The sequence below is a fragment of the Plecotus auritus genome, assembly GCF_963455305.1.
Source record: "Plecotus auritus genome assembly, chromosome: 5".
In the NCBI taxonomy this organism is placed as follows: domain Eukaryota; kingdom Metazoa; phylum Chordata; class Mammalia; order Chiroptera; family Vespertilionidae; genus Plecotus; species Plecotus auritus.
The window spans coordinates 178,433,188-178,450,586 of NC_137776.1; the positions used below are offsets into that span (position 1 = coordinate 178,433,188).

At 40.7% G+C, this 17,399-nt stretch overlaps 1 protein-coding gene across 14 annotated transcripts in view; it reads left to right on the forward strand.

Moving 5' to 3' along the window:
- Window positions 1-650: 650 nt before the first annotated feature.
- GAPVD1 (GTPase activating protein and VPS9 domains 1) overlaps window positions 651-17,399 on the forward strand; it is a 61,482-nt gene continuing 44,733 nt past the window's right edge. For 10 of the 14 annotated variants that reach the window (XM_080669680.1, XM_080669688.1, XM_080669689.1 and 7 more), the window contains exon 1: window positions 662-821. The gene's annotated coding sequence lies outside the window, so the exon portion shown is untranslated. Of the gene's footprint in view, window positions 822-17,399 lie in introns of all 14 variants that reach the window. The other 4 variants (XM_080669687.1, XM_080669691.1, XM_080669693.1 and 1 more) reach the window with 2 other exon arrangements.

The following is a 17,399-nucleotide window of genomic DNA, read 5'->3' on the forward strand; positions in this document are numbered from 1 at the left end:
GATTTCAGTTCAGCAGGTGGCAGGACGTTCTAACCCTTAGAGCTGTCCGACAATGGGGCGGGCTGCCTTACTTAAAGGCAGTGAATTCCCTGACATTTGAACTGTGGAAACAGAAATTGGGTGACCGTCTGGCTGGAATGTGGAAGAGAGAGAATTCCTGCCCGGGCGGGAGTTGGACCAATGACCTTTAAGGTGTCTTCAACTCTCAGGTTTCTATGACTGTTCAGTTCAGTTGAATATCTGAATTGTTTTTGTAAATAAACAAAAAAAATTATTAAATAGATAAATTGTCAATCAACTTAACAACTGTATGGTCAAGTCTACAATAAGTAAAATTTCATAAAACAAGGAGTGAGAAATCAGGTTTAAAAGTCCAGATACTACTAAAGAGGGAGGGAGTTTGTGTTTGGAATGCTGTGTCCCGGGCAAGTGACGGTTGTGCTCTGAATTGTTTGACTTTTCGCTAATACTTGCGGATTTCTCTGCAGTACCGTAAGCGGAAGCGAGAGCCCGTGTTGGGTGAAGAACAATTTCCCGGAAGGCGTTTGGCGGCACCGCGGTTGTCCAGGTGTAGCCGACGGGGCAGGCTAGAGCGGAAAGGGCGCCGCTGGCCGCCCGCGGGAACTACCAGTCCCAGGGGTCCCCGCGGCGCCGCGCACGCGCGATGGCCTGGCGGCAGCGCCACCGCAGGACGCAGGGAAGCCAGCTAGCGAGTGGCGGCGAAGGCGGCGGCGGTGGCAGTTCGCGGAGAGGGTGACTGCTGCGAGGCCGGGTGGCGATCGGGTGGAGACCTCGGTTCCTTTCTTCGCATGATCCTCTTGGTGAGTGTCCGTCCTCAGTTAACCCGCGCCGAGTGCACGACTCCCTGTCTAGTGACCGGGCTGCTCCGGCCTTGGGCCGCAGCCTGCGCCTGACGGCCGGGCCGAGGGGTTCAGCTGACCCCTGGGCCCTTCCCTCCAGTGTCAAGGGAAGTGGGGGTGGGGAGAGTCACTGTTAGGCCGAGGGGAGAGGTGCTGCGGCGTGCCGGGGCCAGGGAGGGCTGGGGCGGGGAGGGGAGGGTCGCGTGGGGGATGGGATGCGAGGCGGAGCAGGTAGGGAACCGAGTATAGGAGGTGAGAGTGAGATGGAATGTCTTCTGAGTGTCGCTGGTGAAGACGTCGTGCTTCGGGGACTCTTGACAAGCGGGACTCACCCATCTGGCGGGCAGCCCAATTGCCAAAAACACACACTATACTAGGTATCTTTCCATTTGCTGTTGGAGGTATGGGAGTGAGGGACTGTCGGTTGCTTTCATCTCCTTTCCTTCAATTTCACCTTTTACTGACTGGCAAAATTCAAATGGGTGCGCTGGCGAGGCAAACTAGAAATAAACAGGGCTCTGTGAATAAGTCTGCATAAAAACAGGGAAGTATGATGATTTGTTCAGATTAGAGCTAGGTCAAAGGAGATTTCAGTGTTTTTATTTTTAAATTGGTGACAAAAATCAGTTTGAGCAAAGATTTGAGCTAGAAAGGCTTTTTAACCTGAAATTCACTGGTTGGTTGGTGAATAGAACTGACGGGGGTCGAGGGTCGGGGGGGAGGTGGGGGAGGGTCCTTGAGCTAGAATGAGGATAACTGTAATTTATTATTTCCTCCAATTATGAATGTAGGTAATAAACCACAGTAGAATTAACAATGTCTGTGACTTTGTCACAATAAAAATTATAGATATTATTGTATAATGCTTACAAATATTGCAGATATCTCAAAATATCACTTATGCTTATAATTTCTTCAAATTTATGGTATTGCTAGACTCACTGTTAGATCTTGTTATTTTATGTGATGATAAAACTGCACATATATTACTATATCAGGGTTTATATGTATTCCTGAAATAGAAATACATTTTTTTTGGATATATAAATCCGCCTGGAAGAATATTTGAATCATTGAATGAGAAAGAAGACAAGCAGATAGGATGATAAATGTAGGTGAAAGAGGGAATTTTGTAATGAGGGAAGTAAAAGAAAAGACTTGGTTGGCTGAGACCAGAGTAGTAGTTTTGAAAGATAGAATAGACCACAGATATTTCATTCAGGGTTCTGGGGAATCAGCAGAATAATCTGAGGAAGAAAGGGTATTGAATGCTTTGGCTTTGAAATGTTCGTATTATTGCATCTCCTAGTTCCAAGTGATGAAACCCTCCAAGCTCTTGTGTAAGCCTGTGATAGGACGTTTTAGTGTGTGCTGGTTTTCTTTAAATCATATGAATAGTGTGGCTTTTAAAGAATTGTGTCCTTAAGTGAAAAGCCTCAGGATCTCTCTTCAGATATATTTTCCTATTGCTATTACCTTCTTTTTATATCTGATAGAAAGTAAATGTGCAGAATTGAGAATTGGAGAGTTGGTAAGTCATTTATTTTGAAATTCCATTTAAAATTTTTGCAGTTCTTCTTCATTTTGGCATCAGACTTCTCACTGACAAATCACTGAACATTTTTTTTCACAATATGTGTGACTTGAAATGTGCACCTGTTTGTAAAGCACTGTCAACATCTGGTGTGAGACCTTCCCCCCACCCCCCAAGTAATAGCAATGATGGAAAACCACTGTGGCAAACTTTTTCTGGAAAAAATCAAGGGGGCGTGGTATGGAAAGATGAGGAAGAGTATTTTATGAAGCAAATGTTGGTTCTGAAATAGTTTATGTTGAACACGCCATATTACAAATCACTGCCTTGGAGAGGTTTTGCCTGGTACTTTCTGTGTCCTTACACTGTCCTCTTGTCATTCTTTGTCTCCTGTCCCTATATTTTATTTATAGCATCTCTCTATCTGGTAACATATAATTCGTATATTTATTTAGTATTTTAGTCTTTGTCTCCCCATTCAAATGTCAGCTCTGTGAGAATAGGAACTTTGTCTTCACCACTGAGCTGGAATAGTGGCTGGCACATAATAAGTACTCAGTAAATATTTGCTGAGTCAGTAAATGAATAAGTTAATTTATAATGCTAGATTTTTTTCTTTCTAAGAATAAAACATCCATTTTACATACATATGTACATATATGTATATATACATTTTAATCCTCACCTGAGGATATTTTCCCATTGATTTTTATTTTATTTTATTTTATTTTTTAATTTTTTAAAAAATATGGAACGCTTCACAAATTTGCGTGTCATCCTTGCTCAGGGGCCATGCTAATCTTCTCTGTATTGTTCCAACTTTAGTATATGTGCTGCCAAAGAGAGAGTGGAAGAGAGAGAGGAAGACAGAGAGAAACATTGATGTGAGAGAAATACATTGATTGGTTGCCTCTTGCACGTGCCCTGACCAAGGCTGAGGCCAGGGAGGAGCCTGCAATCGAGGTGTATGCCTTTGACCGAAATCGAACCCAGGACCCTTTGGTCTGCAGGCCGACGCTCTATCCACTGAGCCAAACTGGCTAGGGCTAAATATATTTTTTAATTAATTTCATCCCAGAGAGGCAGGGAGAGGGAGAGAGAGAGATTGAAACATAATGATGAGAGAGAATCCTGTATATCCCCTCTTGGGGATGGAGCTCGAAACCCTCAACCCAGCATGTTCCTGGACCTGGAATTGAACCATGACATCCTGCTTCATAGGTTGACACTCAACCACTGAGCCATGCTGGCGGGCTAAAACATACCCATTTTTAAAATTTTGTAATAGTATTACGTATGTATGCTGGATTGAATTTGAACTTTTTAATTTTATGTCTGTATTATTTAATATAATTAATTAATTAAAATAATAAGATTTTTAAAATAGATTTTTAAAATAGATTTTTAGAGAGAGGAAGGGAGAGAGAAAGAGAAACATCCAGGTGAGAGCAGAACATTGCTTGCTGCCTCCTGCACACCCCCTACTGGGGTTGGAGCCCACAAACCTGGGCATGTGCCTGACTGGAACGGAACCAGCAAACTTTCAGTGCACAGGACGATGCCCAACTGAGCCACACAGGCCATGGCTTTGTTTTGGGGAAACATCAAAGATGAGAGAGAATCATTGACCACCTGCCTCCTGCACGCCCCACACTGGGGACTGAGCCTGCAACCCGAGCATGTGCCCTGACCTGGGAATTAAACTGTGACCTCCTGGTTCATAAGTCAATGCTCAACCACTGAGCCACGCTGGCCAGGCCAGTTTTTGTTTTCGACCCAAGATTCAATTAAGGATCTCGTGTTTAGTTGCCTGCTTGTATATAAAATACTTTTTCAGCTTCTTTTGGGTTTCTCATGATACTAAGCATCCAGACCAGTTTTTTTTGTAAGATGCCCCTCAGTTTGATTCGTCTGATCTTCATGATCAGATCCGTGTTAAACATTTGGGGCTGGAATGCTACATAGGTGATTTTAGTAAATTTTTTATTTTTATTTTTTTTAAAATATATTTTATTGATATTTTACAGAGCGGAAGGGAGAGGGATAGAGAGCTAGAAACATCGATGAGAGAGAAACATCGATCAGCTGCCTCCTGCACACCCCCCACTGGGGATGTGCCCGCAACCAATGTACGTGCCCTTGACCGGAATCGAACCCGGGACCCCTGAGTCCGCAGGCCGACGCTCTATCCACTGAGCCAAACCGGTTTTGGCTACATAGGTGATTTTAGGTCTCTTTTAATGTATCACATAGAGGCATGAGATGTCAGTTTCATTATTGATGTAAATTTGTATAATGTCTACTAGATTTATATTGTAAAGGGACTCCTTTTTCTTTTGTAATTAATAAGTAATCTGTGGAGTGATGATTTTAAAACATTCTCAAAGTCATGAGTTGTTAGTAGACATGCCAGTATAAAGGGTCAAGAAAATTTAGATTGGAGGTACTTCTAATAATGGGAGAATGGGAGATCAGGGAATGGATGTATATAGGAGAGGGCATTGGAACTGGACCTTAAATCATAGATGTAATTGGCTGCAAGGATATTGGAGAAGGGCCCCAGGTGAAGGGAATACTTGAACAAAGAAAGGCAAGGACAATTTTGTAGGTTAAATAGGAGATCATCCAAGTCTTTTCTTTCTCTTTCCCTCTCTTCCTCCCTTCCACAGCCCCGCGCCCCGCCCCCCTCCCCTTCCCCCCCCCCCCCCCCCCACACACACAGTGAAATTGCTCACATGGAATCTGAAGTCAATATACTGGAGAAGAACCAGAGAGCAAACAAATCTAGTTTTGAATTCCTTCTCTGCTGCATAATAGCTGAATGATTAGGCAGTAAGTTATGTGACTTTTCTAAACCTGGTTTCTCATCTGTGAAATGGAGGTGATCCTAAATACTTATCACATAGGATTAAATCTAATAATAATATGCGAGAAACATCAACAACATGGCTTTCACTCAGTAATTGCTAGTTATCTTTTGGCGTTCCAGCTCTCAAACTACTTTCACTCTTTTCCACTTTGGCACCATATCCCTGACTTTAAAACAAACCCTGCTCTTCTGGTGCCTTCTTGGCCACTATCACAATGCCATCACTTCCCACTTCGCTCAGTTGGCGCCACTGAGTTTGTGAGCTGCTTTCCAGTGATGGCACACAGCGCTTACCACCTTACAAGGGTGATGCAGCCGATAATGTCATCCTGGAAATTGCAGCAGTATATATTAACTTCATTCTTGGTTCAGTTCACACTACAACATTGATCACTCTTTAAATGTGCTTCAGTTTAAATTAGTTTTATTTGGAAAAATTACCCCTAATATTTGTAGAAAATTGAGGAGGGAAAGTGGATATAGCCTAATGGTAAGACATTTCATTTGATGTTTTAATTTTTTTAGGAGTGAGTGTACTGGGAAGAGTTGGTTACATTATACTAGGATTCGCTAAGGTAGAGTATGGTTTTTAAATATTATTATTATTTTGGTAAAAGCTTAATATAGGTGGAATCCTTCTTTCTTGTTTTGGAAAGACCAGTACTTGAAAAAAGTTTTCTCAAATGATGAAATTTTTTTTCCTCCCCTTTCAACTTTCTGGTTTTTCACCACATGTTTTCTTCCCTGGAGTTAATGTTTTCTTAGGCAAGAAGGATTTCAGTATTTTTTTACATTTGAATTGCCTAGCTTGTGTCTGCATAGAATTATTTGTGGTTTAGCTCTTTAAGTAATCCTAATCAAAATGTTTTCATTTGTAAAAGAACTGGAAACCCCTAATTTCTGTATCATGTATACATTTTTAGGAGAAGCTTTAGGTACAAAGCTGTTTGGTTTCTGTTTTTTAAAATTATAGGTAATTAAAATTTCCTTCTTTATGCATACCTTTGATTTTTCAGAATGTTTTACTATGTATTCAGACTTTGTAAAAACATTTTCAGAAGGGCAGTTTTTCATTGTTCCTAAGCTGAAACCGTGTGTTGAACTCTGCAATGCAGTGGTCAAAGGAAGTGGTGAATATCTCTTGACACTTCAAGTTCTCTTATTTAATATATGTGAATGAGTGGTTGAACAAATATTTTTAAAAAATTACAGGTTTTTTTAGGGGTCTCTCTAAATGTTTTTTTTTTTTTTTGGAAGTTTGAATATGAAACTTCAACGTGTATACCTTTTTTGTAAGCCATTTTTTACATGTCAGGCTTTACGCATACTGTTGTACCGTGAAAACAGGCAAGATGTCTGTCTGCTCATTAATCTAAGATGACTGTCCTGAAGGTGCTTGCTTGGTCTTGCTCCCAGGCAATGCTGGTACACCCACACCGCAGACTAGTGGAAGGCATGTTGTCAAACGTGTTCAATTCTTTTTCCTTATTAATTTGTTTTCAGTATATTTTCTGTGAATCTTTAAAAGGATTAAATTGTTCTTTTTCTATTAGAGACAAAAAAATTAGTCGAGGGATATTAGCCTTTTTTAAGGGTCAGAGTCTAATTATCTTCCCAAGCAATCTTAATTTTATGCAAATACATGTATTTTGAAAGTTTTTAGAACGTAAGCTAAATTAATCTATTTTTAACCCACTTTGAACTGTGCTTTCACTTTCTAATATAGGACTGTGACCCATCTCTTGAGTTTACTTCCATTATTTATAAATCCTGACTACTTCACAAAAATGCATCAGGTCTAAAAGTCATAGCACTTAAAGATTTGCAAAATGTTTATAAATACTGATTTCTGTATCAGAAAAACTTAGGAAAGAATAGATGAATTCTTTTTGAAAATTTATTTCATTTTTACCACCTCCTTTAGAACCAAGGCACCTTTTTTGTTGTTGTTGTTAATTCTCACCCAAGGATATTTTTCCATTGCTTTTTAGAGAGAGTGGAAGAGGGGGCGGGGAGAGAGAGAGAGAGGAACATCTATGTGAGAGAGACACATCAATTGGATGCCTCCTGCACATGCCCCGACCAGGACCAGCTATAGAGCCTGTAACCTAGGTGCGTGCCCGTGACCAGAATTGAACCCGCCGATGATCTATTCATTGAGGCAGATCGGCTAGGCAGGGCGAACCCAAGGAATCTTTGATTCCTTTAAAACAAAATGCCTTTTAATATCTCACTATTCAAGGTTGTGATGGGCTAACTTGGATTCTGATGGAAAGTGACTTACTAAGCTTCTCTGTGAGTAAGTTTCTACTCCATCATTTCAAAACATCATAATAATAGTAATGATAATAATAGGTAACACCAAGTTATTTTTTTCTAGATATTATATAAGTTATTTAAAATTGCATATTCCATAATTCTATGGAGGTTTATTTCTTGTTGAAAAAGTATGTTGGTCCTATGTACCAAAAGGTGGTGGGTTCGATTCCGGGTCAGGGCACAAACCCAGGTTGCAGGCTTGATCCCCAGTCAGAGCACATGCGGGAGGCAACCAATTGATGTTTCTCTCTCACATCACATCAATGTCTCTCTCTCTCTCTCTCTCTCTCTCTCTCTCTCTCTCTCTCTCTCTCTCATTCCCTTCCTCTCTATAAAATAAAAATATTTTAACTAACCAGGTAATTTTTGTGTATGTTCCAGAAAGTTCCTTCTAGGTTAACATAGTCAGTGGTAGTAATCTTGTTTGAAATTTGATAATAGCCCTAGCCAGGTTTGCTCAGTGGTTAGAGCATTGACCTGGGGACTGAGAGGTCTTGGGTTCGATTCCAGTCAAGGGTACACACCTAGGTTACAGGCTCCATTCCCAGCAAGGTTGGGGCTTGTGCAGGAGGCAACCAGTTGATGTGTCTCTCTCACATCGATGTTTCTCTCTCTTTGTCTCTCCCCCTTCCTTCCATTCTCTCTCCTAAAAAAAAAAAAATCAATGGAATAAATATCCTCGAGTAAGGATTAACAAAAAAAGAAAGAAAGAAATTTGATAACAAATATTTAAAATTTTATGAACCACCATTCTTGGAAACGTGATGACAGCCTGCTGTTTACATGCTTCTCTTAATTTTGAGGGTGGACTCTTGGGTTTTGAAACAGGCTTTACCAGTATTACAGCTCAGCAGAAATGTAGCCAAAGCTTCCTCAAAGCATGTGGGTGGTGACGCTTCCTCTCAGAAGTTTCCAGAGGGTTCTTAGGGTTTTAGATTTTTCTTTAGTTATTTGGTATATCTTGACCTCCACATTTACTGGTATATATGTCTTAATGAGTTGTCACTAGAGATTATTGACTAGTAGGAAATTAGATTGGTGGTATTTAATTTTAGACTAATAAAAATAATGGACATTTACTGTATCTAAATGTGAAACTTCCTGATACGCACTCATTTCTGGATTGGGCAAATTTTTTTTTTTTTAAAGGAGTTTGCCTTTTTATTTTATTTTTTTAATATTTTATTGATTTTTTACAGAGAGGAAGGGAGAAGGATAGAGAGTTAGAAACATCGATGAGAGAGAAACATCGATCAGCTGCCTCCTGCACACCTCCTACTGGGGATGTGCCCGCAACCAAGGTACATGCCCTTGACCGGAATCGAACCCGGGACCTTTCAGTCCGCAGGCCGACGCTCTATCCACTGAGCCAAACGGGTCGGGGCTCATCATTGATGTTTCTATCTCTTTCCCTCTCCCTTCCTCTCTGAAGTCAATAAAAATATATTAAAAAATATTATATATATATTATTTTCAGAGCATTTGTATAGTCCTGAGTGTTTAAGTAATTGCACTAGCAGATCTTTCAGTGGGGAAGAGCTTGAGTACCAAGTTCTTATATATATTTTTTAAATTACTAAAGTAATAAGTGTTCTTTGTTTAAAAAACAACTAAAGACAATGCAAAAATGGAAGTTTTTCTTCCCCATAAACACTATATGCTTTGGGTTTTTCTTTCATCCCCAAAATTATACTTAATGCTTCTGATTCGAAGTGCTTTACATATATTAACCCACTAAACCCTCTACAACTCTGTGAATATACCCTATGAAATAGGTTCTATTTTATATCCATTTACAAATGAGGAAACTGAAGCATGGGCAGGTAACTAGTCAAAGGTTGCACACCGAGTTAGCAGCAACACTGCGATTTGAGCTCACGTAGTTTTGCTTTACGGTGTGTGTCTTAGCCTCTGGGATCTTACCATGCGCAATGTTCTGTGGTTTGTTTTTTTCACTTAATGATACATGCTAGACATCTTTCCGTGTACCACTACCTCCTTCTTAATCATTATGTAGTCTTCTGGGATAGAGGCGAACCATAACTTAAGTTAGTGTCTTTCAAATTTAATCTTCTTTAATATTTTCAATCCCATTAGTAATTATTTCAAGTAATATTTTTAAAATTTCAAGATTTTTGAATTGCAGTCATGAGGATATATTAGTATTTGTTAAGTAATGCATACTAACTGTCCAGATGTTTTGATGTTCTCTCAGTTGAGTTGTGTAGTGAAACCTGGCTTACCTCACAGCTATTTGTTTTGCGTGGATTTATTATTTTTGTGGTTAGCCTGAGTAACTCTGGAAATTCAGTGGTGTGTTGGGGATAGAGTTAACAGCTGTTTGGATTTTATTTATTTACTTTTGTTAGGGTCTGGAGTTTTGGTGTTATACCAAGAAGTCCGTAGTATTAGTTTGAAATTTGAGTACTGTCTGACTTCATATGACTTGCATCCTCCAAGTAGCCTGCCTTTCAATTCCCTGTATTTGCGCCAAGAACTGTTGTTACTATGTCCATTCTTTCTTCTACAGCGCTTTACTCTTGTTTCAAATACACCAACTAAAGATACTAAAGTATCCCTTGTTTCCATTTTTATCCGCATTGATATGCTTTTCTTTATTGTGAGGAAATGTTTTTTGGTTCTTTAATAACTATTTTAAATATGTTCATTGGAAAGTTAGTAGATGTTTTCAACTTAAATTCAGTTATTGTTTCTTAGTCATTTTGGAACAGTTAGCAGCAGCTAAGTTGATTGCTAACTGGAGCATTGCTCTTCATCATTCAGTCATTTATTAATTATTTATCAACTCAAACATTTATTCAGCACCTGCTAAATGCTAGTCCCTCTGCTAAGTAATGGGGATACCAAGAGAACTCTGTCCCTACTTCAGGGAACTTGGAGATTTGTTGAGATAACTTTTTGTGGCAAACAGTGTAAAATGCTATGATAGAGATGAGCCCAAATGAGAAAGAATCTGAGTTAAGAGAATGGCCAGTAAAGGCTCCTTGGTTTGAGCTGGGCCCAGGTGACTGAGTGGGATTTAACTGGCCAATGAAAAGAGAGACAAAGGATTCTAAATAGAGTATATATAGAAATCTGGTCTGTGAAAACCACTGGAAATTATCATTAGAATGTCATGAGAATGTGGGCCCTTCAAGAGCAGACCTCACTTAGCACATAGTAGCTGTTTAATAAACATTTGTTGAAAGGAATGTGTTAAATAACGTTTACTGTGCTTGTCCGTGTTTTTGTAAGAGATGAACTCATTTTTAATACCTGACAATTTTTAGATCATGTGGCTTAACAAAACATTGTAAAATGAGTAAGAAACAGCTCCTGGCCCTAGCTGGCTTGGCTCAATGGATAGAGCGTTGGCCTGCAGACTGGAGGGTCCCGAGTTCAATTCTGGTCAAGGGCACATGCCTGGATTGCAGGTCAATCCCCAGGCAGCATGCAGGAGGCAGCCAATCAATGATTCTCTCTCATCACTGATGTTTCAATCTCTCTCCCTCTGCCTCCCTCTTTGAAATCAATAAAAAAAAAAAAAAAAAAAAAAAAGTAACACCTCCTGTGTTGAGATATGTCTTGTAAGGGAAAATACATGCAGACAAACCCTTGTAATTAAACATGATTATTTAGGGACTCTTTCCCCCTCCCCATGTGGGAGTCTGTGCTTATTTCTCAATAAATTTCCACCCTTTGCTAAAAAAATAAAATAAACATGATTATTTATGATTATGAAATATATTTGCAAGGGGTACCCACCTTTTCTATGGATTGGCTAGATCCCTGGAAAGTGGTAGGTAATATAAATTTTCAAATTAAACTTACTTGATTGATAAAATACAGGGGCTAACATTGTAGTAGGTCATTTAAAAATGGCAGTCGTGTCCTTTTTGTCCTAAGGACGTTAATATGAATTTTATTTAAATACTATGAGGAAAGTGCCTATATAATGAATGAAAAAAGTTACTGACAAGGTAAAAGTTCTGTGAAGGGGCAGCCATCAGTGTATACAAATGTTTCCTATGCTTAATCTCTGAGTAACATCATGATTTTTCCCAAATCTGCACACTACATGTACTATTACTAATTTAATGACTTCTTTTATGGACATACTTTAAAAATATTTTGGCCTGCCCAGTGTGGCTCACTGGTTGAGCATTGACCTATGAATCATTGATGTTTCTATCTTTCTCTCCCTCTCCTTTCCTCTCTAAAATCAATACAAATATTTAAAAATATATATTTTGAAGGAAGCTTTATGTTACTACCAGAATGAAAGACTAACATTTCTTACCCTAAATAAAGTGCAACTTTAATATAATAAAAACAGCCCTAACCGGTTTGGCTCAGTGGCTAGAGCGTCGGCCTGTGGACTCAAGGATCCTAGGTTCGATTCCGGTCAAGGGCATGTACTTTGGTTGCGGGCACATCCCCAGTAGGGGGTGTGCAGGTGGCAGCTGATTGATGTTTTTCTCTCATCAATGTTTCTGACTCTCTCTCCCTTTCTTCCTCTCTGTAAAAAAATCAATAAAATATATTTTAAAAAAATAAAATAAAAGGAGAGATTAGGAAGTGTTGAAGACAGATCGGCACCTTGCTTAGATTTTCTCCATGATGTAAACAGAAGAACCAAAGAGACTCAGTGAAGTAACTTTCCCTCTTAGTGATTCCATGTTGTTTAGTGTCATGGGGCGGAAGGGATGCACTCTGTTGGCCAGAGCGATTCCCCCAGAACTTAACAGAGGGAAGAGATTTGGAGGCTGGGCCTTAAAGGATAAATCTGAGTTCACTTGAAAATAGGAAGTATATGGGCCTCTTAGACCTGATAATAGCAACTGCAAATATTAAAGACTCTAGAAAATAGTATGGCAGCAATATCTGATTTGGGAGGAGGGGAAGTGGAGAAATGTTAGGAGATGAGATAGATGTAAAAAGAAGGATTTAAGGGATTAATCCCTGGTAACTATTTCTAAACTTTCACATATGCTTACTTCAAGGATTTGAGGGAATTTACATTATTTATTTAGCCCTGAAGGCCAACTAATCCTGACTTTGTTGGTTTGAAACTTTCAAAGAAAGGGGGTTGTCCAGATACTGACTTATATTAATAGTTGTTGAAAGCGTGGGGTAATTAGAAGTGACCTTGACCACAAATAAAAGCTGGGTGAGCCAGATACAACTGGATTCTACTCTCAGCTTTGCCAGTTGTTAATTTGACCTTGGGCACATTATTTAATTTCCTCCGTTTCCTCATCTGTGAAATGTGTATAAATGCTTACCCTACCGTTCTCTCTCCCTTTCTCTCTGAAATCAGTAAAAATATATTTTAGCCCAGCTGATGTAGGTCAGTGGTTAAGCATTGACATATGAACCAGGAGGTCAGGGTTCGATTCCTGGTTAGGGTGCATGCCCAGTTGCCGGCTCGATCCCCAGTAGGGGGCCTGCAGGAGGCAGCCGATCGATGATTTTCTCCCAACATTTATGTTTCTATCTCTCTCTCCCTTTCCCTTCCTCTCTGAAATCAATAAAAAATTAAAAAATATATATATATATTAAAAAGTTATTGTTGGACTTACTAGAATAATAAAGGGATGATTAGTTTGTTTACTTGAAGTCTAGCTGATACTTAGAATTTAGAACTATTAGATACATATCATTAACTAAGGATGTCTTTACTAGGTATACCAGTTAATAATGCGGATTTTGTAATCAAAGAAAAGATGATAATTTCAAGAGAAACATCAAAAGTGCTTTATTCAAAGTAATGTCCATCGCTAGCTACACATTTCCCCCATCTTCCAGGTAATTTGTGGATACTGTCCCAATAGAACTTTTCTTGTTTTGAGGCAAACCACTCAGAGACCCAGTTTTCCACTTCTTCCTACATTTTGAAGTGCTGCTCAGAAAGTATGTGTGCCATCGATCTGAACAAGTGGTCATCTGAAGGAGTAAGGTCTGGTGAATACAGTGGGTGGGTTAATACTTCACAGGCAAAATCTTTTAACGTGTCTTTAACTGGTTTTGAAGTGTGTGATGGTGCGTTATCATGAAGCAAAGTTATTTTGCCATGTCTTCTGGAACATTCTGGTCGTTTCACGGTCAAAGTGTGGTTCAAATTGATTATTTGTTGTTGGTATCGATCAGTATTAACGGTTTCACCTGGTTTTAGAAGTTCATAATACACCACACCTTCCTGATCCCACCAAACTCAGAGCATTGTCTTCTTTCTGAAGGGATTTGGCCTTGCAGTTGATGTTGTTGGCTGACCTGGATCAACCCATGATTCTGTGCGTTTGGGATTCTCAAAATAAATCCACTTTTCATCACCAGTCACAATTCAATGCAAAAAAAGACTTTCTTTCATGCCGTTGAAGCAACATTTTACTTACCACTTTTCAGTTTTCCATTTGTCTTTCATTCAGTTGATGTGGCACCCATTTTCCTTCCTTTAAAATCTTTCCCATTGCTTAACAATTGGAAATTGTTTGCTGAGCAATATTTAATCTTTCTGCAAATTGTTTTTGAGTTTGACACGCATCTTCATCCAATAATGCTTATAATTGTTGGTCTTCAAACTTTTTCGGTTGACCTGGACATTCTTTGTCTTTCACATCGAAATCATCACTTTTAAAGAGTTTAAACCAGTGTTCACAAGTATCTTGAGTGGAGCATGTTCACCATAAGCTTCCCGAAGTATTCAGCAGCACTTTTCTTCAAAATAAAGTAATGAATTATAACTTCCCACAAATGCTCTTTTTTTGGCACGAAATTCAACATTTTTAAGCGTAAAAATATCTATGATGTTAACACCTTCAGCAAATTTGACATATGAAGTTTTTAAAAAAATTTTTTTAAAAATATATTTCTTTATTGATTTCAGAGAGGAAGGGAGGAGAGAGATAGAAACATCAATGATGAGAGAGAATCATCGATTGGCTGCCTCCTGCACACCCCCCACTGGGGATCAAGCCCCCAACCCAGGCATGTGCCCTTGGCTGGAATCGAACCTGGGACCCCTCAGTCCACAGGCTGATGTTCCATCCACTGAGCCAAGCCGGCTAGGGCTGACATATGAGGTTTTGAAGCTTGCTGTCAATATAACAAAATAGCATACATATCAAATCGCATATATGTAACATATGTGTAACTCCAACTATTGAAAAAAATCCGCATTATTAACTGGCACACCTAGTAATTAGACATTTTCAACAGAGAAAACATGAAACACGATTCTCATTCCATAAAATACTAGAGGCCCGGTGCCGAAGTTCGTGCACGGGGGAGGGGGGTGTCCCTCAGCCCAGCCTGCACCCTCTCCAATCTGGGACCCCTCGAGGGATGTCCGACTGCCCGTTTAGGCCCGAGCCCACCGGGATCAGGCTTAAACGGGCAGTCGGACATCCCTCTCACAATCCAGGACTGCTGGCTCCCAACTGCTCGCCTGCCTGCCTTCCTGATTGCCCCTAACTGCTTCTGCCTGCCAGCCTGATCACCCCCTAACCCCTCCCCTGCCAGCCTGATTGATGCCTAACTGCTCCCCTGACAGCCTGTTTGCACCTAACTGCCCTCCCCTACAGGCCTGGTCCCCCCCAACTGTCCTCCCATACAGGCCTGGTCCCCCCTCAACTGTTCTCCCCTGCAAGCCTCGGTCCCTCCCAACTGCCTTTCCCTGCAGGCCTGGTTGCCCCCAACTTGCCTCCTCTGCCAGCCTGGTCACCCCTAACTGCTCTCCCCTGCAGGCTTGATCGCCCCCAACTGCCCTCCCTTGCAGGCCTGGTCCCTCCCAACTGCCCTCCCCTGCTGGCCTGATTGCCCACAACTGCCCTCCCTTGCTGGCCATCTTGTGGTGGCCATCTTGTGTCCACATGGGGGCAGGATCTTTGACCACATGGGGGCAGCCATCTTGTGTGTTGGAGTGATGGTCAATCTGCATATTACTCTTTTATTAGATAGGATAGAGGCGTGGTGCATGGGTGGGGGCCAGCTGGTTTGCCCTGAAGGGTGTCCCAGATCAGGGTGGCGGTTCCCTTGGGGCGTGGGGCAGCCTGGGCAAGGGGCCTGTGTTGGTTTGCAGGCCAGCCACGCCCCCTGGCAACCCAAGCAGAGGCCCTGCGATCTGGGATTTATTTTTCTTCTACAATTGAAACTTTGTAGCCTGGAGCGGAGCCAAGCCTTCTGCTTGCTCTGTGGCAGCAGCCATTTCTGTTTGTGTTTATGTATCTTCTATAATTGAAACTTTGTAGCCTTAAGCGGAGGCCTGGGCCGGCCAGGGTGTGCAGAAAGCTTGGCTTCCTCCATCACTGGGGGCAACCCTAGCCTCCTGCTCTTTCCAGCTGGGTGGCTGCAGCCATTTCTGTTTGAGTTTATATATCTTCTATCATTGAAACTTTGTAGCATTGAGTGGAGGCCTAGGCCGGCAAGGGCAGGCGGAAAGCTTGGCTTCCTCCATTGCCGGGGAAACCCAAGCCTCCCTCCTGCTCTCTGTGGCCGTAGCCATCTTGGTTGGGTTTATTTGCATATTAACTCCTGATTGGCTGGTGGGCGTGGCTGGTGCGTGTAGCAGAGTGATGGTTAATTTGCATATTACTCTTTTATTAGATAGGATTTGATACAACTTTGTCTTACTTTTAGAGTCCTTCTCTTGAGTCACAGGAGTTTGTTCAGGCACAGTTGCTAACATTTATAATGTGTATCCTCCTTGGAACTTTTCATGCTTTTCTAATTCACGCATTTCACCTTATCAGGCTGTGCTTCCTTTCTGTGCTCTGTGATAGAGTATGCATGTTTGCTTATCAGGAGTTGGCAAACCCTTTCTGTAAAGGGCCAGATAGTAAATATTTTAGGCTTTGTGGGCCATATGGACTCTGGCAACTGTTCAATTATGCCAGTGTAGCATGAAAGCAGTTTTAGATAATGTATAAACAAGTGGGCATGACTCTGTTCCAATAAAACTTTATGTATACAGACAGGCAGCCAGCTGAATTCGGCCCATTGGCCTTAGTTTGCCATTGTGGAAGGATTTAGAAACCCAGTGCACTTTGCTCTTTCAATTAAAATCTCCCCATTAAAATCTTGTCAATTTGGGCTCTCAATGATAAGTGTTCATAACAGGAGTTCAAAAGCTTAAGATCTGATTTAACTTGCATGGGTGTAATCAACTTTATTTTGTAGAAATGTGTTAAGCGGAACTGAATTTAATATTCTTATAAAGTCTAATTTTTGACCACTCCAAAAAGAAATTATCTAGCTTGGGAAATGTTTGCAAATTTCAGGATATAAATTCTTGTTGTGATTGACCTGGACAGAAATACAGATCAGGCTAAATTAAGACCTGGTGGTCCAGGGTAGATTTTGATGGAGCTGGCTGTAGGGGTCGATGGAAGGGAGAGAGATCTTGCCAAATACGTGGGAAGTTTTCTGGGGTTTCCATTTTTGAATCCTGCTGTTGGAAGCCTGGAGAATTAATCAAGGGTTGATCTTAATTGAGCACACAGGCTCACTTCTGACTTCTGCAGATGATTTAGTATATTCTGGCATTTGGGAGGGGTTGGGAAGGTTTTTATCAAAGTGCTTTGAAAATACTAACCTGTCAGCATAGGATAGGTTGAAGAGAGAAGAATTAGGCAGAGAAACACATTAGGACATTTTTTTCTTTTTCTTTTTTTTTTTTTTAATTGTTTGAAGTATTACAAATAGTAGTACATATGTCTCCTTTTTTTTTTTCCCCCATTGACCTCCCCCCAGGAAATTTTTTTCAATTGTCTGGATTCCTGTGACTAGGGAGCCCTGACCAGTATGGCTCAGTGGGTTG